The 27,906-nt window shown below is 42.8% G+C and overlaps 1 long non-coding RNA gene across 5 annotated transcripts; it reads right to left on the bottom strand.

Annotated features, from left to right (window-relative positions):
- On the bottom strand, positions 1-26,790 carry LOC124229745 (uncharacterized). 5 transcript variants are annotated; one of them, XR_006885977.1, is made up of 6 exons: positions 26,711-26,790; positions 13,685-13,745; positions 12,861-13,086; positions 2,152-3,244; positions 1,936-2,011; positions 1-1,513 (listed from the first exon to the last, which is right to left on the bottom strand). It is a non-coding gene; the product is annotated as an uncharacterized LOC124229745 (long non-coding RNA). The 5 variants fall into 5 exon arrangements; XR_006885976.1 differs by having other exon boundaries at positions 1,936-2,297; positions 2,416-3,244; XR_006885975.1 differs by having other exon boundaries at positions 1,936-3,244.
- Between the last annotated feature and the right edge of the window lie 1,116 nt (positions 26,791-27,906).

The following is a 27,906-nucleotide window of genomic DNA, read 5'->3' as shown; positions in this document are numbered from 1 at the left end:
TGCAAATTTTATTCTCCCTGGTTATTTTGTTCCTGAGAATTACCAGACTTTTCCACCTTTCTTCTTGTTGATTCCATTTCTTTTATTTTATCAAGCTCTGTAATTTTGCTGCCTTAGCTGGTGCTTTGTTTAGGATATTTTTTGGTTTTGAAAAAATGACAGAAAGTGAACTCCAAGAAGCTTGAGAGAGAGAATTTGTGGACTCATGTAGCCCAATGAAGAGGGGCAGGAATAAGGTTGGCACCAGCGATGACTAGACCTGGCCTGGACACTCTTGTGACACTCCTCATGCCTCCTTCCTGCTTGCAGAGTGGCTTTATGCTCTTCAGGTGGTTCTCCTCTCAAGGACGGAAGCGTGGACACCAGCAGCTCCAGGCTCACAGGTTCCCAGCTTTGCCATTGGACAGGGCAGGGCTTGCTTCTCAGTTCAAAAGCCCTTGGAAGCACCAGGTTGGGGTCTTGGGTGATTGGGTCATCTGTGAGAACAAGGGCAAATTAGAAAAGCCCTTACAGAACCTCATCGTTGGGGCACAGTCTTAAATAAAAGGATGACTGGCCCCAGAAAAAGAAGAGTTATTCGCAGACAAAGAATAAATGTTCACTAGGGACCAAGGTTAAATATCCTGGCTCTGACCATCCCTCATCTGTTCCTCCATAAGCCCCCTCTCCAAAGCTGGGACAAGGCTTCCAGTCCAGCAATCCTCCTACGTTGGTGTATTGTTGAGAGTTCTCCGGAGAAACAGAACCAATAAGGGATGTATATACAGAGAGATGTACTGCAAGGAACTGGCTCCCACAATCATGGAGGCTGAGAAGTCCCATGACGTCTGTAAGCTGGAGACCAGGGAGCTGGTGGAGGAGTCTCAGTCCAAGTCTGAAGGTCTGAGAAAGAGGAGAGCTGAGTCCAAGGGCAGGAGAAGGCTAATAACCAAGTCCAAGCAGAGACGGAGAGAAAGAATTCCTGCTTCCTTGACCTTTTGTTCTCTTCGGGCCCTCAGTGGATTAGATGATGCCCACCTGCAGCGGGGAGGGCACCCTGCTATACCGAGTCCACTGATGCAGACGCTAATCTCTTCCAGAAATGCCCTCATAGACACACTCAGAAGCAATGTTTAGCTAAATAGCTGGGCACCCTGTGGCCTGGTCAAGTTGACGCATAAAATTAACCATCACACTTGGCAACTTGGTTATGGAAAGTTTGACCCCAGCACAAAAAGCTTTTTGTAGGTAAAATGTGGTGGGAGCATGTATTGGAAACAACGGTGGTGGGAATAGAGAGGGGAGAAGAAGACTAGATGACATTATAGTTTTTACACCGAGAGAGGTGTTTAGTGCTAGAGCTGTGGTTTTCAAAGTTTCAAATGCAGCCGAACCCTCTTTATTTATCACAAAGGAAACAGTACACAGAACCCCAATATGCAGAACAGAGAAGAGCAGAGCTGCTGTAGTTGAAGCTTTCCTTGTGTCACCCTCCACGGGAAACTTGGCTCCTCAGGACTCAATGAGAAGGTGACTGTAAAAGAAGAATATGTTGGAGCTGGCCCAGTGGCATAGTGGTTAAGTTTGTGCACTCTGCTTCGGCAGCCAAGGGTTTGCAAGTTTGGATCCTGGGTGCGGACCTAGCACTGCTCGTCAAGCCATGCTGTGGCGGCATTCCACATATAAAGTAGAGGAAGATTGGCACAGATGTTAGCTCAGCAACAATCTTCCTCAAGCAGAAAGAGGAAGAGTGGCAACAGATGTTAGCTTAGGGCCAATCTTCCTCACCAAAAATTAAGAAGAAGAAGAGTGTGTTATAGTCTCTGTAACTGCCTTTGAAATGCCTCAGTGTTGACAATGTGACTTGTATGAGATCTAGATTTACTCTGCATCCAAGGGATGGTCACTTCCTGTAGTTGGGAATGCATACCCCAGGGGTGGTTAGCTAATATTTACCACAAAAGCCATGCTCCAGAGGCAGGAACTCTGAGTTCTTCAGCTATCGTCACCTCCAGTAATCATCAGAGGCCTCCTAATGAGTATAATGAATGTTTAGAAATGCTTTTTTGTTGGTGACATGAGTAAAGGTCAAGAGGTGAGGATCAGATAAAATGTTATAGAGATGCTCCCTGCCTTGTAGGAACAGGATATAAGAATCCAGCCAGTGCTTACCTTTTACCTGGACTCAATTCCTAAACAATCCTGGGTGACAGGATTCTTGTTTGCCTGACTCCAACCAGATGGTCAGCAGAATTTGGCCTTTAGAATATTATTCTTTGCTTCCTAGAAGTTTTCTGTGAAATGTTCTGTGGTAGCTCCTAAAAGGACACAGAACCGGATCTTCGTTGAGATTACAGAAGAGGTTTTGTGATGGTTTCCTCTGCCTGCTGGATGATACATGTTTGTTATACGAAGCAGGACTTACGTGACACTCACCCTTGCTGTAATCTAGTGGCAAGGTCATAAAGAAGAAGAACCAATAGCTTCCCCTATCTTAGGTTGGAGCCAACTTTTGTGAGATTGAGACTTGCGTTTCGAGGGCCTTCTTGGAGAAAAAATATTTAAAATTACAAATACAAAATTAGGTACAAAAGTGAATGTTTATACAGAGTGAAGAAAGAACATATAACATTTCAAATTTTAAAAAATTAATAAATGCCACAAAAATTCAGAAAATAATGCAATATTTTTGTTAGTTAGTGGCTGATATAACTCGATAAGATATATTCCTACATTCTTTGCCCTCATACTCTCTATTTTGTAACATTTTCTGTAGAGAGAATAAAATAATTCAGTCCTTCTTCTAACTTGGTTGATCAAAAAATTTTTGCGTTATTAATTTTTAAAATTCATAAAATATGCAACTTCAATGAACATGTTCCCTGTAGTTCTTCCACAGGACTTGTGCTCTATAAATAGAAGAATTTTGATCAATTTGATTTTGCATAATCTCTTTGAAAAAGAAGAAAATGCTTGGAGTGTTTGTAATTGTATATACTGCATACAGAGTATGTTCCTAACAGAATTTCTTTTTTCTAAGAATTGATGAGAACCAAATCCTCCAAGTATAATTTTATATGTTTTGACTGGAAGAAGTTTCCACAGATTAGCTTCTGGCTTTGCACATAAAAACTTGTTTTTCTTCCCCTTTCTGTATCTAGTGCTGGGTGCCATGGAACAGATTCACATCGCAGTAGGCCCTCTGGTCCTGCATCTTCCCATCATGTCAATGGGGAAGTTTGCCCAGCGGGTGGTAGGAGTATTTCTGCACAGGACAAGAGAGGAACAAGTTAACTACACATGGAAATGTCTGCAGACCACACAAATACATCCCACCAAACCCAAACTAAATGTATTACCAACTCAACTCAAGTTCAACATAACTAGATCCCCAAAATGCTTATGGCCGCTCAACACCACTTGACAACAGGAGATTGGCTGAAAGGAATTCAAAAAGGCAAGAGAGAGAGAGTACCTTAATTGATTGTGGTTCAAATATCTGTCCTTTGTGAAATTTATAAAAACTTCTACCATATAAACAGATTGCTAGGGACCTGCCTAGCATCAAATGAGAGCTCTCATATTTAATTTCATTTGTTTCATGGTACATTGCTTCTGCACCAAACTCTATTGAGAGTTACCAATATTTACCGAATTGGGAACAGCCAAGCTGGCTTAGGTGGGTTTGCAACAAAGAGAATAAATGGAAGACAAGACTTTTTCCATTTATAAGCTCCTGCTGATTATCATCAGCAAAATAGTTGCATGTAAAATAACTGCCAAAAAATTGTACAAAACTCCAAGGCCATAAGTGCTTGACAAGCAGTGTGTAGGTCCACACCTGGGATCTGAACTGGTGAACCCTGGGTTGCCGAAGCAGAATGTGTGAACTTAACTGCTGTGCCACTGGGCCAGCCCCAAATTAAATTTCAATATGACTGTTTATGGCCATAGTGGAGTAACAGGTACACAACTAGTTCTCCAAGTGTAAATTACTAGGAAACTACACAAAAAAAATATATGAAATAGTTCTTTTCAGATATTCAACAACAGATATTTCAGGAATGGGATTCCCAAGAGAAGAGAGTCAAATGAGATGAGCCCTACTATAGCCCTGGCCTTTCACTTCAATACATCTCCTGGACTGGTGTGCAGGAAGGGGGAATCCACACAGAGTATGACAATCTCACTGAGCTGAAGAGTCAGAGATTAAGGTTCAGGAAGGCTGAGGCAGCTGGAATCTGTGGGGCAGGGTACCAGAGTGGATGATCAACACAGAGAAAGAGCTCCAGAAATCTGCAGAGGACCCCCATAAATCTTTGGCTGAATAAGAAGATGCACATGTTTGGGGTGAGAACTCCACAAACGCAGGCAAAAGATAACTATCAAGGAAAGATAAACTGTGAAGTGCTATAAGCTGAACGACTACCAGAGCTCACACAGGATTAGGAGACATTTCAGATCAGCCAGAATGGAGAGACCTTATTGAATATCTGGGGAGTTCAGGTGAAACTCCAGAAAGAGTGCACTTTACTAGTAGGGGTAAACTTGTTCTAGAGCAAAGCCTACTCCAGACCTGACCTAAAAAAGCCTCAAAGGGATCAAATTGATCTGAAGTTAAATCAACTTCTTATCAGAGCTAAACTCAATGCTCTTTAAAGGAACACAAGAAAATGTAGCAAGGTAACATTCCCAGTAACCAGCATCCAATCAAAATTACACGACATGCCAAAAACGAGAAAATGTAACCCACTATGAAGAGAAAAATCAGTCAGTAGAATCAGATCTAGAAGTGACAAAGACAGAATTAGCTGACAAGGACTTTAAAACAACTATTATAAACTCATTCAAGGAATTAAGGGAAAACACGAACATAATGAAAAGGTAAATGGAAATTATAAAAAGAAACAAATAGACCTCCCAGAGCTAAAAACAAAACAAAACAAAAACTCAGTATCTGAAAGAAAAAACCCTCTAGGTAGGCTTAATAGCAAATTGTACATTATGGAAGAAAAGATGAATTAACTTGAAGAAAGTGAAATAGAAAATATTCAAATTAAAGCACTTGGGAGAAAAAGCTGAAAAAAATAAGTGAACTGATCCTCAGTGACTTACGAGACAGAATGTCCAGAAGGAAAGGAGAGAAGGGGAGCGGCAATACAGAAAAAAATATTTTAAGAAAGAAAGGCTGTGATCTTCCAAATTCAGTAAAAAATATGAACTTACAGAGCCAAGATCAATGAACCCTATGCAGAATAAATTTGATGAAACCACACAGAAAAGGGGAAAGGAAAATCAGTTTTCATATTATGTGTAAATATGTAAAGTGGTATACTATTTAAAGATAATCTATGATAAGTTAAAGGTACTTTCAGTAAACCCTAGAGCAAATTCTGAAAAAAGAGAAAAAGCTAGAGTCAGACCCTGTGGCCTAGCGGTTAAGTTCAGTGTGCTCCACTTTGGCAGCCCAGGTTCAGTTCCCAGGAGGGGACCTACACCGCTTGTCAGCGGCCATGTTGTGGTGGTGGCCTATATACAAAATAAAGGAAGACTGGCACAGCTGTTAGCTCAGGGAGAATCTTCCTTAGCAAAAAAAAAAAAAAAGCTACATCTAGTGAGACAATAGTGTAAGTAAAATGAAATACTAAAAAGTTTTCAATCCAAAAGAAGAGATAGAAAGAAAACAAATAATAGATGGGACAAATAAACAGTTAATTGACTTAACACAGTGATATCGACTATTCCATTAAATATGAATGGACTAAATTTGTCTATTAAAAGGCAGATACTGGTATACTGGTAGAAATATAAGACCCAACTATACGCTTTCTAAAAGACTTGTCATTTTAATATAAAGTTACATATAGGTGTTAAAAAAAGAAATTAAGTTGAGTAAATTTGAAGATCTAATTGGCTTTATTAAACAATTTATGAATTGGGCAGTATCTCATATGGTAAGCAGAGAGATACTCCTAGGGGATACACAACATGGAAGACTTTTATGGTAAGGAAGGAGGGACAAGGAAGTCATCAGAAAAGGAAAAATGAAAGTTCATTGGAGGAAAGTAAGAGTTCAGGTGATGATGACTTCCTATTGGCTGAGCTGCCACGTTTCTATTGGCTGAGCTTGTTGTTGGGCAAGAAGGAAATCCTTTCTCCTGTTGGAGCGGTAAACTAGTGACACTCCCTGTATGGGTATGCAAGGTACTGTCGCTTCCTGTTGGGGTCTGTAACTGATGCTGTAATAATCTGCTGCTGTAGTTGATGTCTTCCTGCTTGAAGTAATTGACTAAGAGTGGTAGGGCATGAGACCTCACTCTACAGACTTTCCAGACTCTAATTTTAATTGAGTTTGCTTTATTAATTTTAACATAGATAAAAAGTTAAAAGATAGAAAAAGATATATCAGGCAAATAGTTGTTATAAGAAAGCTAAAGTGGCTACATCAGTATCAGAGTATCCTTCATGGTAAGAAATATTTCCAGAGATAAAGAGAAATGTTTCATCAAGATAAAAGGATCAATTCATGAAGAAGACATACAATATTCAATGTTTACACACCTAAAAACAAAGCTTATAAATACCTAAAGAAAAAACTGACAGAACTGAAAGGAGAAATAAACAAATACAAAGTATAGTTGGAGACTTCAACAGTCCTCTCCCAGTAATTGATAGAACAAGGAGACAGAAAATCAGTAAGGATGGAGAGGATTTGAACAATACTATCAACTTATTGAATCAAATTGATATTTATAGAACACTCCACATAGCAACTGCAAAATACACATGCTTTTCAAGTACACATAGGATATTTATCTTAGAGGACACAGAAGAGCACAGACTGAGCCAAAAAACATGTTTCAATAAATGTAAAAGTGTTCGAATTATACAGAATATGTTCTCTGATCAGATAATATTGGAATTAATTTAGAAATCAGTAACAAGAAAAAATCTGTAAAATTAACAAATATTTAGAAATTAAACAACATCCTTCTAAATAACCTATAGATGAAATTAGAAAATATTTTTGGAAACTAGAAAACATGTTCAATGTTAATTATATTTAGATAGATAGCTAGAGAGATCTAGATATCAAAATACGTGAGATGCAGCTAAAGAAGTGCCTAGGGGGTCATTTATAGCTTTAATGCCTGTATTAGAAAGAGAAGAAAGGTTTAAAATCAATGATCTAAGCTTCTACCTTATGAAATTAGAATAAAGAGCACATTAAATCTCAAGTAAATAGAAGAAAAGAAGTGATAAAGATAACAAAAAGCAGTGCAATACTGGGGCAGTCCCCGTGGCTGAGTGGTTAAGTTTGCCCACTCTGCTTTGGTGGCCCAGGGTTTCACCAGTTCAAATCCTGGGTGCAGACATGGTACCACTCGTCAAGCCATGCTGAGGCAGCATCCCACTTGCCACAACTAGAAGGACCCACAACTAAAAATACACAACTATGTACCAGGGAGCTTTGAGAGAAAAAGGAAAAATAAAATCTTAAAAAAAAAAGTCAATGCAATAGAAAACAGGCAAACAATAAAGAAAACTGGAAAATCCAAAAGTTCACCCTTTAAAAAAAATCAATGAAATAAACTTTTAGCAAGATCAATCAAGAAAAAAAGCAAAAACATAAAAACAAGTATCAGTAATGAAAGAGAGGACATCACTACACATCTTACAAACATTAGAAACATAAGGGAATTGTGATGTTGTGATTTATAATAAGAAACATATTTGGTCTTCATCCCCATTCCTGGCACAGAGCTCCCAAAACCCTTAGAATCTTCTGCTATCAGAGCTACGAAGGTGTCTCTTGTTATGTAATGAGGTGACTTCTGGAAAGTCCCTAGGCGACCTAAGGATGGGGGCTGATTGCCAGGATAACTAATCATGTGATCAGAGGGTTGGAACTTTCAGTTCCACTACCCCATAGACTTCCAGGGAGGGGGAGGGGCTGGAGGTTGACTTAGTTGCCAATGGCCAATGATTTAATCAATCATGCCTATGTAATGAAGCCTCTACGAAAACTCTAAAGGATGGGGTTTGGAGAGGTTCCTGGCTGGTGAACGTTTGGAGATTTGGGGAAAGTGGCACATTCAGAGAAGACAGAAACTCCATGCCCCTTCCCACATAACTTGCCCTACACAAGTCTTCCATTTGGCTGTTCCTGAGTTACAGCCTTTTATAATAAACTGGTAATCTAGTAAGTAAAATGCTTCTCTCAGTTCTGTGAGCTGCTTTAGCATATTAATCAAACCCAAGGAGGTGGTCATTGGAACCTCTGATCTATAGCTGGTTGGTCAGAAGCACAGGTGACAACCTGAACTCATGGTTTGGTTGGCCTCTGAAGTGGGGAGGGGAGGCAGTCTTGTAGGACTGAGTGCTTAACCTGTGGGATCTGATGCTATCTATCTCCAGGTAGATAGTGTCAGAATTGAGCTGAATTGTAGGACCCCCAGCTGACGTCAGAGAATTCTTTGGTGTGGGAAAAAAAAACCCACACTTTGGAATTGGTGACAGAATCAGTAGGAATATTATGAACCACTTTATGACAATAAATTTAATAACCTAGTCAAAATGGACAATTTCATCAAAAACACAAATAACCGAAAGTAACACAAGAAACAGGAAATCCGAATAGCCTTATGTGTATTAAAGAAATTGGATTCATAATTTCAAATATTCTGACAAAGTAAACTCCAGGCCTAGATGGGTTAAAAAATGAATTCTATCAAACGTTAAAGGAGGAGATAATACCAATCTTAGACAAAATCTTTCAGAAAATAGAGGGGGCAGGAAACACTTCCCAACGCATTTTATTAGGTCACCATTACTCTGATATCAAAACCAAAAACATTAAAAGAAAACTGCAGACCAACATCCCTCATGAACACAGATTAAAAAATCCTTAAGAAAATATTAGCAAATAAATCCAGAAATATAGTTAAAATGGTAATACATTATGACTGAATGTGTTAATTTAATATCTAAAAATCAATCAATATAATTCACCACATTAACAGAATAAGGAAGAAAAATCATATGATCATTAGAATCTATGTAGAAAAATCATGTGATAAAATTCAATGCCCAGTAGCAATTAAAAAAAAAACCAGCTCAGCAAACTAGGAATAAAAGGAAACTATCTCAGCCTAGTAAAGGAATCTCTGAAAAACATGAGCAAACACTATAAGGTAATATTGAAAGACTCTGTACTCTTCTACTAATATTAAGATCAAAGAAAGACTATTTACTCTCACCTTCTCCTCAACATTGTGTTGGTGTCCCAGCCAGTGACATGAAAAAATAAGGAGATAAAGACTTATAGATTAGGAAAACAAAGTTAAACTTTGCTATTCCTTGTGTACCTAGAAAATACTAACATATCTACAAAAAAATCTACTACATTAATAAGTGAGTTTAGTAAGTTTGCAGAATACAAGATCAATATACAAAATAAATTGTATTGCTGTACACTAGCAGAAAAAAGTGGAAAGTAAAATATAAAATGCCATTTACAGTAGCATCAAAAATAGAAAATACTTAAAAATGAACTTAACCAAACATGTACAGAACCTATACACTCAAAACTATAAAAAAACTGTTGAAAGAAATTAAATGAGACTTGAAGAAATGGAGAGAGATACTATGTTTGTGAATTGGAACACTTTTGTTTTGTTTGTTATTTTTTTGCTTTTGTTTTGTTTTTTTTTTAGCAATTGTAGTGCTGAACTTAAAATTTATATGGAAATGCAAAGAACCTATGTTAGCCAAAACAATTTTGAGAAAGAAATTCACAATTGGAGGACTTAAGCTATCTGATTTCAGACTTACTTTAAAGCTACAGTAATCAAGATGTATTGTCTGTGGCTGCTTTCTCACTATGGCAGCCACAGAGATGCGTAGTTGCGACAGGGACCATATGGCCCACGAAGCCTAAAATATTTACTTTCTGGCCGTTACAGAAAGAGTTTTCCCACCCCTGGGATAGATGATGCTTGTATATAAGACGCACTCCCATGTACAATTCCTGGCCCACTAGGCATTATTCCACCATTTTCTCTGCTACTTATTATAGCATATCAGAATGCAGGTGAGTGAATATAATTTTAGAAATAATATTTAATCCCCTTCTAATTTATTTTAAAATATAAACTGTTCATAAATCATGGCAGCTTATAATTAATAATACATTGTTTGCAATATCCCTTACAACAGCTCACAAAGCTATGGTTGAAAACTGCTCCTACTAGGATGAAAATAATTACACATTAAATTTGCATAGTATATAAATATGTAAATGAGCATAATGTTTTACTAGACCCATTTTATAAATGAGGAAACTGACTGTCAAATGCACCTATGAGAGCTTGCTGTAGGTGATGAGGGCGTGGATAGGAACAGCAGACCAATGGGACAGTGGGATGAAGAGGTACAAATTGGTGATTGGTGATGGATTGGATGTAGGTTATGAAGACAAGAGTGTATTGAAAAAATAATTCTGAGGGTTATGGTGAGTCTGGGTTTTTAGATATAGTTGCTTTTGACCTGATGGGAAAATTGTGAAGAAATATTTATTTAGGCATCGAGAGCAGAAAGTCCATGAGCTCAATTTGCAACTGCTTAAAGCAATGTGTTTCAAATTAATGAGCTTGCTTGGTCATCATGTTAGAACACAGATTGATTCAGTAGTTTGAGGACAAGTCTCAAGTTTCTGCATTTCCAATAAGTTCCTAGGTGATTCTGATATGGTGACTCAGGGACTACACTTGGAGTAGCTAATGGAAATTCAAGATTTCTTCTGGAAGATAAGGGGAGGGTCCTGACAGGGCAGTGCTTTATATGCATTTGGAAGGAAGGAGTCTATTGGTCTCTAGAGGCAAGATAGAAAAGGGCCTGCAATCTCGAGGGCATCCTCAATGCAGAGAAGAGGAAGATCCAGGGCAATCAAAGAGAAAGAGTAAGAGCTGTCAGAAAAAAAAGGAGAACCAGGAGAATTTAGTGTCATATGGAATCGTATGGAATACTGTGTTTCAAGGAGGAGGCCGGTGGAATTCCAACATATAACTCATTCTTCCTACCATCTTCCCTGGCTCCTTTCACGACTTTATTTGCTCTATTTTTTCCAGCCCTCGCTTGGCTGTACTAAATGGTTATTGGATTGTCTGTCCACCCCTTTTGCTAGGAAGGACTGTTCATATCAATATGGCAACCATAAAAGCTGCCACGTTTTCATATGAACCTGTGCCCCTTCCATCACTTGGTCCAGGCATGGGCACCTGATCACAGCTGGACCAATCACAGTTCTTCCCTGGGATTATTCAAAATAGGACTTGATAGTTGCAAAAATTGTCAGGCACAAAACAGTCTCTATAGTGGTGAAAGGTGTTAGTTACAAAATCTGCTGGTTGTTGCCTGCCGTGTTAGAAAACAGCACAGAGAAAAATTATAGACAAATTAAGATAAAAAAAAATTAAAGGTGATGGAAGAGAGCCCAGGCAGGGTTCCAGTCCGTTCCAGCTCTTCCCAATCCCAGCTACAGCCCTTCCTTTCCCATGATTTTGTTATTCAATGCTCCCTTCTGTGACCCAGAAAATTCCTCTATTGCCTAATCGAGTTGAGTCACTTGCAGCAGAATCCTGACTAATACCCAGCAAAGCTTTTCCCAGACATTTTCTCTTATACATCATTCTCCTTGGGCCTCTGCACCCTGTTGACTGCAGCCTTCCCTAGGTACTTGCACAGGATGACACCAGGCCAGAACCAGCTGCTGGGCAAGGACCATAAACCCCAGCATTGGTCTTGGTGGATGTTAATGTGTCACTGAACACCAGTGTACCAAATCCATGTGTTCATGGTAACAGCCAAAAAAAGCCCACAGAAGTCTACTCTTCAGTACACAGGGGCCTCTACTGGCAGATTTTTAAGACCCTGGGGGCAGAGCTTAATGTGCATAACTATTTGCAATGCACAATTTCCTTTTTACTCATTTAGACTAAATTAAATTCATTTTGGAATTCTTAAAGTTATTGCTTGTTGAGCTCTCCCCCCTAACTTCCAGTTCGAAACACATTTTCCCCAAACTGAAAGCCACTCCCGTCTCTGGCTCCCTGGATGCTTCAGATCCCTGGAGAGGCCCTATTCCTCCACAGTTCGCTGGGATTAGCACAATAAGTTAACTCCTTCACTGCTGGGAAATCCAAAAAACAAAAAATAAAACCTGCTGTTTCGCAAAAAAGCAAATATTGCTAGAACTTCCCACTCCCCCCCCCCCACCACCAACACACACACACACACACACACACACCCCAGCCCCAGGCCTGGCTGAGAGCAAGAGGCCCCCTCCCACCAGCCCTTCACAGACAGAAATGCTGGCATCCGTAAGCTGTCACTCTGAGGAGGACAGCAGCTGTGTTATTCTATGATTTATGGAGCAGATTTGCATTTCCTTGCCTTTGAAGCTTGCCTATAATCTGCCACATAAATATTTGAGAGACAGGATGGTGGAAACAGACCTAAGCAGCTTAATCGAACGCTTGGCAGGTAGGGGACTTGGGCTGGTGTTCATTTCAAACAGCCCCATTGCCCCGGGGCCTCTTGGTGTGGGTGTACAAAATTGAAATTCAGTGTTTAAACCCAACGCTACAGTCGAAATCCCACTTGAAGGAAAAGCCTGAAGAATGCCCGTCGGAAGACAGGTTTCGTTTCATGTCTGGGCTCCTGGGCCAAAAGCCCCCTTTTGCCTCCTCAGCTCTGCTCCGGGATGTGGGGAGCAGGAGTAGAAGGGTCTCGGCCACTCCAGCACCCCACCCGTGCCGATGGGGTGACCTGAAATCCGCCCTGCTCCACGGCAGCCCGAAGCCCATGGAGGGGCGCCTCACCCAGGAACAGGAACGCTCGTCTCCCGGAGACTAATCAGAGTTCTGGTTGTCACAGGGAAGCAGAAGGCCCTGATGGGGAAGCAGGGCAGCCTCAGATTTTCCGTGCATCCACCCCCGCGCTGCATTTCCTGAAATGTGGTGCAGAGCACACTCTCTGGAGTTGTCAAAGGTTCCTATTAGGTGACCATAATCACAACGCTCTTTAGCCTGTTATTAGCTTCAAGTCCTGCAGTAAAAACAACAATCAAAGTCTGTTTAACCTCCTTATTTGAGCAAAAGCCATGCACTTTCATTTTCACAGTAGTTATATTAATATACTATAGAAGAAGTAGACAATGGGAAATTATGCCCTAATCTGATCGAATAACTATGTGTTGATTCCCCTATGTGCTAGAAGAGGGAGTGCCAAAGCTGGTCTTTATCCTCAGCACAAACCAGGAGTGCCATTCATGGCTTAGGCCCCTTATGTTGTACAAGGCTGGGGTTCGGGCAACACTGAAGGACAGAGTGCTCCAATCTAAAAGGACCTCTTAGAAAACTCTGAAGGGGAGAGAGCAGAAGATCCAGTGAACAGAGACCCAGAGTGAAAGCCAGGAGTTATGGTTAGCCCCGCCCTGCCAGGAGTTCTGTGGTCCATGTCTTGAGTCCAAACATTTCGCCTCCCTGGATCTCTGTTTTCTCATCTGCAAAATGAGGCAGTTGGTCTTAATGACCTCCACAGCCCCTTCCGTGCTAATATGCTGCAGCAGGCTGGGGCTGGGGCTGGAGCCAAGATTTAGACATGGCTGGATGGTACAGTGACATCTTTTCCCACTCCTTCCCACCTGGTTTCTGGAGCTCCAGAGAAAGTGTCCCACGGTGTCCACAGCTGAGGCTGCCTGCAGACTTGGGACAGGAGAGGAGGGAGGTGGGGAGATTAGTGACGAAAGTCAAATGTGGAGCTCCTAGGATACGGTCCAACGTCAGGAGCAAGGAGCCTGGCAGACTCAGCAGCACAGTTCCGAGTCAGGAGGAAGCAGTGGTTGCGGGTCTAGTGCGGTGGTCTCTACTACACCCAGCCACCCTGGAGGCGAGCAGACAGCTGGGGTGTCTCACCCGCCTCCCAGCCCCCAGATGCCAAGCGACCCTGTTCTAGGGCCCTGTAATTGTTACACTGGGGGCAGGGAGCCATTCTCCTTCTGCTCCCAAGCAGACCACCAAGAGTCAAATGTCCAGGAAGGCCAAACAATTTGCAGACGGGGGTGAGACGTCCTCAGGGACTTTGGGAGAAGTTGTGAGTATAAAAGACACTGAGCAGGTTGGTGTCCTGGGGCGGTGAGCAGGGACTGGTTACGCATGTTAATTTGGCCTCCTTTGGACACTCCATGAGCCTATATTAGTTTCACAAAAGCTTCAAAGGAGAACAAGACTTGAAACGGATCTGGTGACCACATTCTGGGGAGTGGCTGCCTGGAGAGAGGAAAAGGGACTAGTCTCCTGAGGAGGGCCAGTGAGCATGCCTGCTGCTGACAGAGCTGACAGAGGAGGAAGGAGGCAGACCTCCGTGCTCTCTGGCTGGCACTCTGGGCCTCACCGGCTTAAACTTGGCAGGAGCAGGTAAAAATCCTGGGAGAGGTTTCCACCGTAGGCAGCAGGAGCAAAGAAGGGGAACGAGCAGTCGCTGAAGTGGAATGAGATTTGGGGACCAATCCATCAGTCAATCCTTATGCCCACCCAGAAAGTGGGCTCTGGAAAGGTGGGAGGGATTATTACACCTACAGCACAGAATGCTGGTGGCTGCCTCCTCAGTCGTCAGCAGAGCTGTCACACACAGCAATGGCATGGCCCTGCCTCTACATCAAGTAGGAGCGGCGGGGGGCCATAATGCCATAATGGGGGGCTATGAGGTGTGCAAGACCGTGGGGGACACGTAAAGACAAACACAAGAAATAGGCCCATGATTACCTTGAGCCTGTCTCTTTAGACCTCCAGGTAGATGGGGCCGAGGAAATCTCTGTTCGACAAATTAGGTAGTGCCCAAGAAGACTTTGACCCCATTTGTGGGTTCTTCACCAAAACCATGATGGCCTTTCCTCTCTCCACAGGGCTGAACCCACAGCCCAGCCCATTGTCCTGTGGCCTCTGCAGCTGTGCCTCTGACCTGGGTGGGGCTGCAAGTCTGGGCAGGAGAGGCTCCAGAAAGCTAGAGCTGTTGCCAGTGATCTGTCTCCAGCCTGAGGCAGGAGCCAGGCTCAATGCCAGAGCAACTTCTGATCAGTCATTAGGCATAGACTTTGCCCCAGCCACACAGTCACCTCATTCCTGCCTCAGGGCCTTTGCACTTGCTGTTCCCCTACCTGGAATATTCTTCCTCCTGATCTTCACCTGACTTGCTGCTTCCCTCTCCATCAAATGTCACCTTCTCAGACAGCCCTTCCCTGACCACCCCGGCGAGGGTAGCCCCTGTTTACTCTCTGCTATAGTGTCCTGTTTATTTCATTTTTGACACTTACAACAGTCCATAATTTTCTTGTTTATCTGTTTATGTGTACAGAGGGCACTGGAGTGTTAGCTCCCATAAGGGAGGGGTCTTTGGTTTCTTGTTCACCACTGTCCTGAGCTTCCAGCACCACGTTTGGTGCATGGTGGGTACTTAGTAAATATCTGTTAAAGGAGCCGATAATGAATGAATGCCTTGCAGCAAGGGCTGTGGTTTCTTATCCAAGATAACCTTACCCCTGTGCTTCCCCCTTCCTAACAGAACCCCAGATTTTGCTTAGCAGCCTGTCCTACTCATGACCATGTGTTTCACTGAGCCATTTGCAGCATTCCCTTTCCCTTTGCTAATATCTGGTTTCAGAAAGGACATGTGACATAATTCTGGCCAGAGCCATGAGCAGAAGTCTACTGGGTCCAGGTAGAGGGTTCTAAAAGAGGTTTTTCCCTTCATAAAAAGAGAAGCAGACACTGCCATTTGATCTGGATAGATGCTTAGCACAGCTGAAGAACCCAGGTCCTCTATGACATTACTGAAGAACAGTACATCTTGTTATGGGCCATAATATATTTTCTCATTAGTAAGCCATTGTGAGTTGCATCTTTTGACACTTTCTTCCAAAGACATTTGAACCATAGAGACTACAGCGTATGCTGTCCCTTAGTCCTAGTGGCTGCCACTGGCCTGTAGACTGGAGTCTTGGCTTTTATCCCCTAGATATAATGTCAAATAAACATGAATTAATGAACTAGTTTCTTCCTTACTTCATCCAGACATTGAAAACCTCTGTGTACCAGGCACTGTGCTAGAAAGAGAGATTGACAAGGCATAGTCCCTGCCTCGAACCAGCCCAGATCCCATGGGAGGAAGACTCGTAAAGAGAGACTGACAGTCTAAAATGCACCTGCCACGACAGAGGGGCACAAGGTGCCACAGGGGAGCTGAGAGCAGGGGTGGGGTGGGTAAGGTGACTGAACAGTTTTCACAGAAGAGGTCGTATCTGAGCTATCTTGAACAAAGAGCAGGAGTTGCTCAGATGGACGAGCTGGCCAAGAATCTTTCAGGCAGAGGGAACAACAATATCCTATGTTCCAGAGAAGTTAAAGAGTAAGCAGGACCACTTTTTAAACATCTACAATGAGCTGAGCACTGTGCTAAGTGATTTAACATGCATTGTCCCCCTCTAATCCTTAGGACACACATGCAAGGTAAATACTGTTATCCCATTTCATAATATGGAAACTGAGGCTCCAAATAGTTGTGACTTGTCCAAGGTCATATAGCCAGAAAGTGGCAGAGCCAGGCTTTGAACTCGGACTGTCTGACTCCAGAGCCCATATTCTTTCTGCCACCCCAGCACTCCTCTTACAGAAGTGGACCCTGTTTGGAAAGCACACACCTATAGACCAACCCAGTGACCTACCTGTGAAAGAGGACACAGCTCTGAGAGCAAGAGAGAGAAGTGAGTGAGCCGACAGCTGGGAGAAGGTGTATTCTGGGTGGCATAGTGTTGAGGTGGGTGGTTGATGGAGACAGTGGGCAGAAAAGAGAGAATGTAGGTGACCTGAAAATACCAATCTCTCTTAGGCTGTGTTTATTTTAAGTTGAATGACTATACTCAGGGTTGCCATCTTCTAACCATTTCCTTTCAAATCACTCTTAGAGCTAAATATCATCCTAAAAATTTACCAGCCCACAAATTTTTGTTAACCAGCTTGCTACAAATATTATACAGATGGCAAAATAAATAAAACCCATTGGTAGTTATGACTAGCCTCCTTGAAATGGTAACTGGCCTTGGGCTCCCAGGGACTCGGCTTCGAGAAGACCGGCTTAAATGATGAACAGGAAGATGAAACAAACATTGCGTCTCTGGGCACCATGTGGCACTGCAAGTTGGCACCCAGATCCTGCAGACACCTTGGTCTGCAAGCTTTCTTCTTCATGAAACAAGGGGTATGGCAGACACCCATCATCATAATAAAATAACAGCACCAGCTAATTTCCTGAGGCTTCAGTCTCAGCAGGGAAGGATATAATATTGCAAGCCAGCAGAAGCCAACCAAGTGGTGATACAGTAGTTCTGTTTTACATTACATTAAATGTTACTATTTCTGAAGGGAATATCTGTGGAGCACTGGTGTAACCCATAGCAACCGGCTAATAAATTGTAACTTACACTGCCTCAGCTTATTGTGGGGGTGGAGAACAGCAGGAAAAAAAGACCAAAAAAAAAAAGGCAAATGCTGGCAAAAATGCCACATTTTCCGCCTTCTCACCACCTCCCCTACACATATGCGTGCACACACATACACACACATACCACCACCACAAATACAGGCTGCATCAGCATTCCCTAGCAAAATTACTTAAAGTGAAGCGGGACGATTAGCAGCCAAGGGGTTAGAATTTTTTACTTTCCTGTTTGTCTATACGATGCCTCTTTTAAAGCTCGGAAGGTGTACTTTAAATATTTCTGACTGAGCCCTGCCCTCTGCAAGGATGACCCTCTGCATCATTTCGCAGCCTCTACTGAGGGTGACAGTGCTCAGCATCAATGGAATGGCATGTGGAAGTGAGTTGCATAGCTCACCTTTTTTTCCTTCTGTCTGTGAATAGCTCATGCCTAATTGCCCCCGTACTTCAAATTCACAGGAGGCTGGTGAGCCTTGCTCTTTGCTGCGCTGGGCTTACTCTTTGGCCTCAAGTCCCGCAGATTCCTCCCATCCATTAACTCCTGTTCCCTGAGCCATTCAGTCTTTTACACACTCAGTCAGTCTCTCCGAAGCTGCGACACTGGATCTTTATTTACAGGGAATTATTCGTGGGACATTTTGTAGCCCTCAGACAGTGTGTTCATCTGTGTGGGCTGATTAACCCTGGACACCCCCTCCCTCTCCATGTGGACAGTGCTGAACTTCATGAAATTGCTCCCTATTCTGAAATGCCCATCACTCAGCTGCCTGGGAGAAGTGACCAATGCTCCTACCACCTAAATAAATGTCACTTATCATCTTCCTTTGCTCCAGCCGTCTCTGCTGTGTGTATGGAGGAAGGGAGCCAGGGAGTGCACCAAGGCTCAGACTGGAGGGGCTCTCCTTGTCTCTTCCCAAAGGAGACGAGCATAGGGCACAGAGACGAGCTGGGACTTGGAATCAGCACTCAGGATCAAGAACCATCTCAGGCACTTACTAGCTGAGCATCACTGGGCAAAATCATTTTGCTTCTGGAGACTTATTTCCTCATCTGCAAGTAAGGACACTGCAAGTATCAGGATGCGTTTGGCTGCAGTAACGGAAATCCTAACTCACAACGCTTAAAAAGGAGGGAATCTATTTTCTCACATGGCACTGCGTAGGACAGGCTGGAGCCTCCACTTCCACTGCCCTGTGATTCCTGGGTGGATTCCTTTCCTCCCCAGGGTTTCCACACCAGAGCCCGTCTCTACTGCAGTGTTGGGCTGTATCACAGTCTGTGTTTGTCTCCTCACTGAGATCTGATCCTCTTACTCATCTCTGAGAGCCCCCTGCCTCTAGCTCAGTGCCTAGCATGTGGTCAGGAGGAATGGATGGGTGAACAAATGAGCAAATGATTCTAAGTGAATGATTCCTTATAGAAGGAAAAGGAAATTTGGGGAAAATAAAAAGCTGTAATAAGTGTGAAAATGCTCTGTAAACTGTGAGGTGCTATAAAAACATTAGGAAATGTTATGATTATTAATGATGACAATCATGAAGCTTCCTGTAATAGGAGCAGCCTCTTGGATGCCCATGTGAGCTCTAAGCACACCATGCTGGCAGCGGGGTTTTGATGAGACAATGGAAGAAAGATGGTTTTTCCTGGAAAAGTAGATGGCTTTTGCCTCCTAAAAAAAAAAAGACTTTAACATCCACAGTGTAATTATGAATTGCAAGGGTCAAAAGCTGTCTTTCCAGTGGAGAGATCTGATGGACTTTCCCTTAGCCAAATAGTTAAACTTGGCATCACAGACAATGAGGGCAAGTGACCTTATGGCTTCCTGATACGTGCACTGAGAGGACACAGTATCACCTGTGCAGTGTTCTTGCCTCGAACACTCAGCCTGGGTATAAACATGAGGAAACAACCAGCAAAACCTAGACCATGGGACATTCAACAGGACAACTGGCTGACCTCTTTAATAATGTCAGTCATTAATAAGACAAAGAAGTCAAAAGGCAGGGGCCTCTTCCAGATTGATGGAGACTCAGAAGGTGTAACAACCAAATCACAACAAGTGAACTTGATTAGATCCTGGATTATAAAAATGCTATAAAATACATCTTTTTTGGATAGTTGGACTACATATTGGATAATACTATGGAATTAGTGTTAAATTTCTTCAGTGTGATAATGATATTTTAGGAGAGTGTCTCTATTCTTAGAAGTTACATAGTGAAGTATGATATCTGTAACTTACTTTGAAATGGTTTAGCAAATATATATACACACACACACACACACACATAAATACACAAACAAAAATACACACACTACTCAGATACAGAGAGAAAAAGCAAATGTGGCTAAATGCTAACTACTGAATTTAGGGGCGGAGTCTCTAAGTATTCATTGCATTATTCTTTCAAGTTCTCTGTAACTTTGAACTTTTTCACCATAAAATACTGAGGGGAAAGACAGCAGAGAGTGTGAAAATCATATTTACTCATTTAGACACTATTCCAGTTAGATATTTACACTCTGCCCATTTTGATTCTCTCAATTTTTATTGTTATGCATTTGTCTTTGGACTTCTTTTACCTAGGTTAAATTAGAAAAATCAGGGGAACACATCAAAGTACACATGTTTGTAAGGATGCAGCATTCTTTCAAGATCATTAACTAGTCTCTTGTTATGTATTTCTATTGTGCCTCTTTCCTTTCTCTCTCTCTCTCTCTCTCTCTCCTGCCTTCCCACCAGTGATATCAAGGACCCCATGCATTTAAATGACCTTGGCCCCTGCCCTCCAGCCCTGCATATCCTAGATAAGATTTCCTTTGGTCAGAAGCAAGGGAGAAAACACCAGTCACAGCCCCCAACGCCCACCTACCATAAACGCATACCTGAGATGGAGGAAAAAAGGACAGGGGGACTAAAATTATCTTTAGTTGATCGAATCCACCAGAGAATGGTATTTGGGACAGGGTCTTGGTGGAGGAGGGGCTCTGAATTGTGAAAGCATTGGTCTGGCCCTGGCAGCTAGATGCAGATCAGGCCAAGCCCAGGATGCTAGACCATCTGGAGGAGTTTCTAGAAAGGGCAGGTCCCTGCTGCTTCTTGTCCCTGAAGCCAGAAGAGACCAGCCTGTCCTACTGGTCATTGGCAAGTGGCCCTTTGCCCTCTGGAGTGTCCAGTCCTGGCTGTGCTCATTCACAGATCTGTGGTAATTGTCCATCTTGGAATTCCTGTGAATTCATTGCTCAGCTTTCCTCTAGTACACTCCTTGCTCCTCAGACAGGAAGAACCAGTGTGGGGATGATGATGACACAGAAGCCCTCTGGGACTCCACCTCACTAGATGCTGCCCACATTTTAGGGCAGCCAGGCCTGACTTATTCATTAGGGCTACTGGGCAGAGCACTTAGACCCACAATACTTTTAAGGGCCCACAAAAATGTTTTAATTTCTTTTAACATCAGAAGGAAAAAAAAACTTTTAGGGTCAAAGATTATATTCTTCTTTATAACAACACAGTCATAAAATGTAATTTGTAACATTTTTTTATAGAGGAAGCCTGGCCACCCTTCTCCCCTAAAGGAAAATATGCCTGGGTCCTGGGAGGTCATAATGCAGCCTTGGGGTCTGGCTGGCTCTACCCCCTGACCCTTCCCCAAACTGGGGCGCCCAGAAAGACAAAGCCCCAGATGCCTCAGGACCTCTGTCCATGTTCCTTTTCTCAAGCACCTTCCCCAACTTCTCTCCCCACTGCAGCTCTAGGGCTCACGTTTTCATGAATCTGCAGCAAAATAAGACAAATAAGCACAATATGATGAGTTCTTCACAAAGCTAAATTTATATCAATTAAAGGATCGTTCTTTTTTCTGATATTTTGTACTTACTTTTTATTTTTGGTGCTAAAATGTCCTTTTGTCTACAAAATCATGGTAATGACAGATGATGTTTTGAAGGACCATTATTGCATAAAATGTAAAAGTTGGTAACCCTCTGTTGGTCCTGCCCCTCCCCTAAATTCGTGACCCTTGTACTGGTCTGTGACATCCCACAGTCCAACAAGCACGGGCTTAGATCACTTGAGTTTACTTTCAAGACTTACTCTCCTGGCTTATTCTCCAGGAAGCCCTCTCTGACCCCGGCCTCTAGGCCCCTCTGGAGTCCCTGCACTACTTCAACCATAGTGCTCACTTCCTCTGGTCCTGTTAGTGTTTTCTTGTCTATCTCCCCTACCAGCCATCTCCTGGAAGGCAGGACTGCACCTTAGTTCTTTATGTCTCCTCCACCTGGCACAGTGCCTGGCACACAGTAACTGCTCAATCAATCTTTGTTGAATGAATGAAGAAATAGACTAATTCCCAGAAAAATTAAGTTAATGGATAGAATTTCTCCAGCTTTTAGTTTTTTTCTCCCTACATTTTTATTAAATCTTTGGCACCTGTTACTGCTTGTCCACTGGCCAATGCTAGCAGATGACAGAAAGAATTAGCAAGTAGCAAATGAATATTAATGGACCCAGACCAAGCCGCCGGGCCTTAGTTTGACAGCTTGTTTTTCCTATGGACAGGTGTTTGGGCTTATGCTTGTGGTTTTATATTGTGTGTTAGTGTCTGTAAATTTAATTAAATTTAACATTTCTAAGCCACTTAAGCATCCAGTAGCTAAATGTGTAATTTTGTGCTCAATCATAGGCTGTATTTTGGACTTAAAGATATTAATATTTCATGGTGCTCTGCAAAGGGTACCATGACCAATAGGAGCTCACTGTATGAAAATATTAGAGACTAGAGGATAGGAACCACTGTCCTGGTGCAAATTTGGACTCTCAGGGCAGATTTTAAATGGAATGGGAGCTCTCTTTGGTTACAAGAAGCCAAAAAGAATGGTACAGGGATACAAGAAGAAGGATTGGAGAGGTTTGTGCGAGGCCAAGGCAATGACCTGTCCCCGTTCCTCCCTCCCATTACAGAGTCTAAGAAGGTAATTCTCTCTCGTTTGTTCTTCCTGAGGCTTTAGGTGTATCTACCTTAATGTCTGTGTATATAGAGGGTGTGGCAAATGACTGAAACAATTAGTTATTATTGGATAATAAAGAAATGCCTTTGGTTCCTCTGCTAAAGATGAATCTTCCCATGCTTAGCTCTGATGGTATTACTTACCTATGGAGAGAATCTCCAGGGGCTGCCATTCCAAACCTAAGCAAAGCCTAATTTCTTGGCCTTGTATCTAAGGGCTCTCAACTCCTGATCCAATGTAACTTTCCAATATTATGTACACTACTCCTTTACGCACACATGGATAAGCCAGCTCAACTGACCTCACCGTGTGGCTTTCCAGAGCAGTCCACGTTGTGGTCTCTACCATTGCTACTACAGCTCCCTATTTTCTGGACGTGAGCAGTCCTTCACCCCATCTCTATCTCCAAAAATCCTGCCTACTTTTCAAGACCCAGCTCACATTCTATTTCCTTAGTGGAGACTACCCCAACTTCCCCAAATGGATCTTATCTTGTCTTCCTTGACCTCCTATATCTCTTTCAAGGCACCTAACATATTCTGCTTTCTAGAATAATAATCCCTGTGTTTTATTATCCCCAGTCCACAATACAGACACACACAAATTTCTTATAAGATATTCACAGTGAGGGAGTTTTCTTTATCTGTGTCTAATACCATGCCTGGCACGTTGTTCTCATTTTATCTGCATTGCACTGAATCAAATTTGCATCCTCAATAAGGCCAAGCTGAGTTCTGCATCTATTTTGCTGACATTCTGAGTATCAGACTTCTCCCAGTTGCAAATCACAGATGAACCAACACAAAAGGGCGTAGTAGATAAGGAAAACATATAACAATTTCTCAATGACTGAGACGTCTGGAAGCAGAGAAGCTCCAGAGTTGAATTTAGGAGTTCAGTGACGTCATTGAATACCTGCCTTCTTCAGCGTGTAGGCTACCCTTAGACCTGGTCACCATACGGCTGCTGTAAATCCCCATTCTACACACCGATACATACTGGGGAGCAAAGAAAAGAAAGCATTCCTTCCACGATTGTCTTTTTATCATAAGGGAAAATCTCCTCTAAGAGACTTCCAGCAGATCTCCTCTCACATAGTATTGATCAGAATTGCAACACCCATCCATATCTAAAACAATTGCTGGCAAAGGGAACAGAATTACCTTGATTGGCTGAGACTAATCAAGATTCACAGCCTTGGTCAGAGAAAAGACTCAGACTCCCCTAAGCACATGGCCACCACATATCTGAACAAAACTAGGTTCTGTGTTGAGGAGGAAGTAAGAAATGGCTTTATCTAAGCACAACAGTGCCAGCCAAAGTCAGTCTATCTGATTGGCTATTTAAAGGTGGGCCCACCAGAACAGAAGTCCTGAGCTCTTAGATAGTAATGGGTAGGATGGGAGACCTCACCTCCTACAGGGAGATATAACAATGGCTACCATTCATTTCTAGAAAAGAATTTCATACCCCGTTTCTCCTCAGCCTTCCCACACCCCCTCCCTTATCCTCAAACTCAGCCAATGACCTTGCTGAGAAAACACAAGCAAAGAAATTCCACATTCTTCTTCCTACATCAATGCCCACATATTCTGCCTTTCCTCCCACATTATGTATGATCCAAACTTGCTCCCAGCTAAGGCCAATGCCTCTGCTTGTACCCTGGGTCCCATTCTCACTCATCTGCTCATGGACATCATCTAGCAAATCTCCTTGCTGTCTCCTGCATCACTTGGTTTCCGTCTCTCTACCAGATCATTCCCACCCATAAACAACATGCTCTCAACCTTAAACACCCTCTCTTGACCACACATCCTTCTACCGCTATGGATCCATTTCTCTATTTTCCTTTATGTCAGAATTCCTTGTATGGGGCATCAGAATTGGCGACCCTAAAATGTGTCTCTTTGCCTTGATTTTGTCTTTGGGGAAGATTAGCCCTGAGCTAACATCTGAGGCCAATCCCCCTCTCTTTGCTGAGGAAGACTCGCCCTGAGCTAACATCCGTGCCCATCTTCCTCTACTTTATATGTGGGAGGCCTACCACAGCATGGCGTGCCAAGCAGTGCCATGTCCACATCCAGGATCTGAACCAGCGAACCCTCAGCCCCTGAAGCGGAATGTGTGAACTTAACTGCCGTGCCACTGGGCCGGCCTGCCTTGATTATTTTTAAGAACAAAAGACTGAAAGAAATTTTGACCTTCCCCCTATCTACCTAAAAGAATTTAAGATAAAAGTCCTGTCCCCAGGACAGGCCATCACCATAGATAACTCTGGGTATCAGTAGACTGTTCCGGTCCTTGCTAAGCTCATTCTTATCAAAGTTCTGTCTACCCAGATATTTGCTTTTCCATCTCCGTGTGAACTGCCTTCTTCCCCTTTGAAGCCCCAAACCACTACCCCCAACATCCTCCTTTGTTTTTAGCTGAAGATGGTATTTAAGGTGATGGCTTTGGCTTTGGCCATTCTGGTGAGTTACTCAGCTTTCCTGGGTTTCTCCCATGTATGTATGTTATTAAACTTTGTTTGATTTTCTCCTGTTATTCTATTTCATGTCAATTTAATTCTTAGACAAGCCAGAAGGACCTAAAGGGTAGAGGCATTGCCTTCCTCCCCTACACTTGAAAAGGTTATCCATTGCCATGGCTTCAATTCTTCTCCTTTCAGTCTCTCTTTAACTCCTTCTAAACAGCTTCTATAGTTATAACTCTGCTGAAACTCTTCCTTTCAAGGTAACCAAAGATGTTCACTGTCTAAATCCAGTAATCAATTCTTAGTCTTCATCTTATTGGATCAGTTAGCAGTATTTGACATAATTGATCCCTGCTTTTCCCAGAAACACACTCTGTTCCTTGGTTCCCAGGACACCACACATGCCTGGTTTTTCTCCTCTTGTGCCACCTGGTCCTTCTCAGTCACATTTGTAATTCTTCTTCGATTCTAAATATTATAGTGTCCCAGGGCTCAGTCCTTGGACTTCTCTTCTCTACCTGTACTCACTTCCTTGGTGCTTTTATCCGTCTCATGGCTTTAACTATCATCTATATGTCAACAACTCCCAAGATGTGTTTTCAGCCTGTACATCTCCACTGGATTCTAGACTCAGACATCTAACTGCTTACTTGCCATGCTAATTTGAATGTCCATAAGGCATCTCAAATCTCACAAGATTCTACAAGTTATTTATTGCTCCTTAACAAACTCTAAAGCTTAGTGGCAATTTGGGCTGGGCTCAGATGGATCATTCTCCTGCTGGTCTCACCTGGGATCACTCACGTGACTGAAATCCTCTGGAGGCTTTACTGGGACTAGATGATTTAAGATTCCCCTACTTACACATCTGGCCATTGGCTGGAGCTATTGACCAGGACACTTTGGTTGTCCTCCATATGACTTTCCAGCAGGACAGCCTGGCTGAGGCAGCATTCTAAGAGGGCAGACCTCAGTGTACAAGCCCCAGTAATGTGACTCACTGGGGGCTATTAACTAATAGTATCTCACAATGTCCAAAGCGAAACTCATAGCATCTGCTACCCTCCACCCCAATCTGCTCCATCTTCTGTCCTTCCCCTCTCAGTAAATGGCCATTCCATCTTTTTCTTTGCTCAGGCCAAAAATCTCAGAGACATTCTAGAACTCTCCTGTTTTCATACTCCTCATCAAATCCATCATCACATTCTGTCAGGTCTCCCTTAGAAAGCATATCCTGAATAAAGAAGATGTGGTATATATATAATGGAATACTATTCAGCCATAAAAAAGACAAAATTGTCCCATTTGCAACAACATGGATAGACCTTGAGGGTATTATGTTAAAAGAAATAACCCAGACAGAGAAAGACAAATATCATATGATTTCACTCATATGTAGAAGATAAGCTGCCACATGGACGAAGAGAAAAGATTAGTGGTTACCACAGGGAAGGAGGGTGGGGTGTGGTGAAAGGCATGTATGTATGGTGACGGATAAAAACTAGACTATTGGTGGTGAGCACAATGCAGTCTGTACAGAAACTGATATTTAATAATGTACACCTGAAATTACACAATGTTATAAACCATTATGACCTCAATAAAATAATTTTTTCAAAAAAGGGCATATCCTGAATCCAACCACTTCTCGTCACTTTTTTTTCTATACCTGGTGAAGCCACCACCGTCTCTCACCTGGATTGTTACGCTGGCCTTTAACTGGTTTCCTACTGCCTCTCCTGACGTCCACAGCCTACTCTCAACACAGCAGCCGGAGCAATTGAGTTAAAACATTAATCAGATTGTATCACTCCTCTCTTTAAAACTCGCCAGAGTGTTGGCAATGGCCAACAAGTTCCTACGTGATTGCTCTCCCTGCTACCACCCTCCCTCCCACACACGGATACCATCGCCTCTCTGACCTCCTTTCCAACTATCCCTCTCCCTCACTAAGCTCAGCCACCAGCCTCCTAGATGTTTCTCAGTCCTCCCTGGGGCACTGGCTCCTGGCTCAGGGCCTTTGCACTTGCAGTTCCCTCGCCAAGAAGGTTCTTCCCTCAAACATCTGCGTGCTGGGCTCCTTCACCTCCTTCAGGTCTGTATTCAAATGTCTCTTTCGCAGGGAGTCTCCGACTGCTGTATTTAAAATTGTCATGTCTCCTCCTCCAGCGCTCCTTTATCCCCTCCTGGTTTTATTTTTCTCAAAGCACTTTTCACCATCTGACATACGATATATTTTACTTCTTTCCTTGTTATGGTCTGTCTCCCCCTCCTAGAATATTAACTCCCTAAGAGCAGAATTTCTTTCTTGTCTGTTTTGTTTATGTGGCCCCTGGACTGGAGCCTGGCATTCAGTAGGTGTTTAACCATATTTGTTAAATGACTAAATTCATAGAGCACTTGCTACGTGCTAAGTATTTCACTCAGTATATGACCCCTGTTCTCCCCATGCTAACCCTATGGAGAAGTGCTACAGTGTCTCCTCGTGTAACGCAGGTCCTATTATCTCCATTTTGCAGGCGAGGAACCTGAGGCTGGTGGGTTAAGTAAATTATTGGAGATTACATAGCCAGTGAAAGAGGAAGGACTGAATTCGAGCTCTTCACTAGCAAGCTAAACTGTCTTGCTGAGTTCTCTCAAGCCCCAGGGGTGGGCTGGCAGCTCTGGGGCCTCTGGTCAACATCTTTGTGTGATATGACTTCTGACTGCCTTGCTGGAGCTCCATGGCTGATCCAATTGTGCAGTTATGAAAGAAAAGGAGAAGGACGCAAAGGAGGAAGAGAAGAAGAAAGCACTGGAAGAGAAGGAGATGGAGGAGGTGGTGGAAGTGGTGGGGTCTGGGAACATCCAGCTGCCTCCTGGGTCTGCAGTAGAACACAGGACCACCCAGA

The sequence above is a fragment of the Equus quagga genome, chromosome 18 (assembly GCF_021613505.1).
Source record: "Equus quagga isolate Etosha38 chromosome 18, UCLA_HA_Equagga_1.0, whole genome shotgun sequence".
In the NCBI taxonomy this organism is placed as follows: Eukaryota; Metazoa; Chordata; class Mammalia; order Perissodactyla; family Equidae; genus Equus; species Equus quagga.
This window is presented reverse-complemented; position numbering and strand designations above follow the sequence as displayed.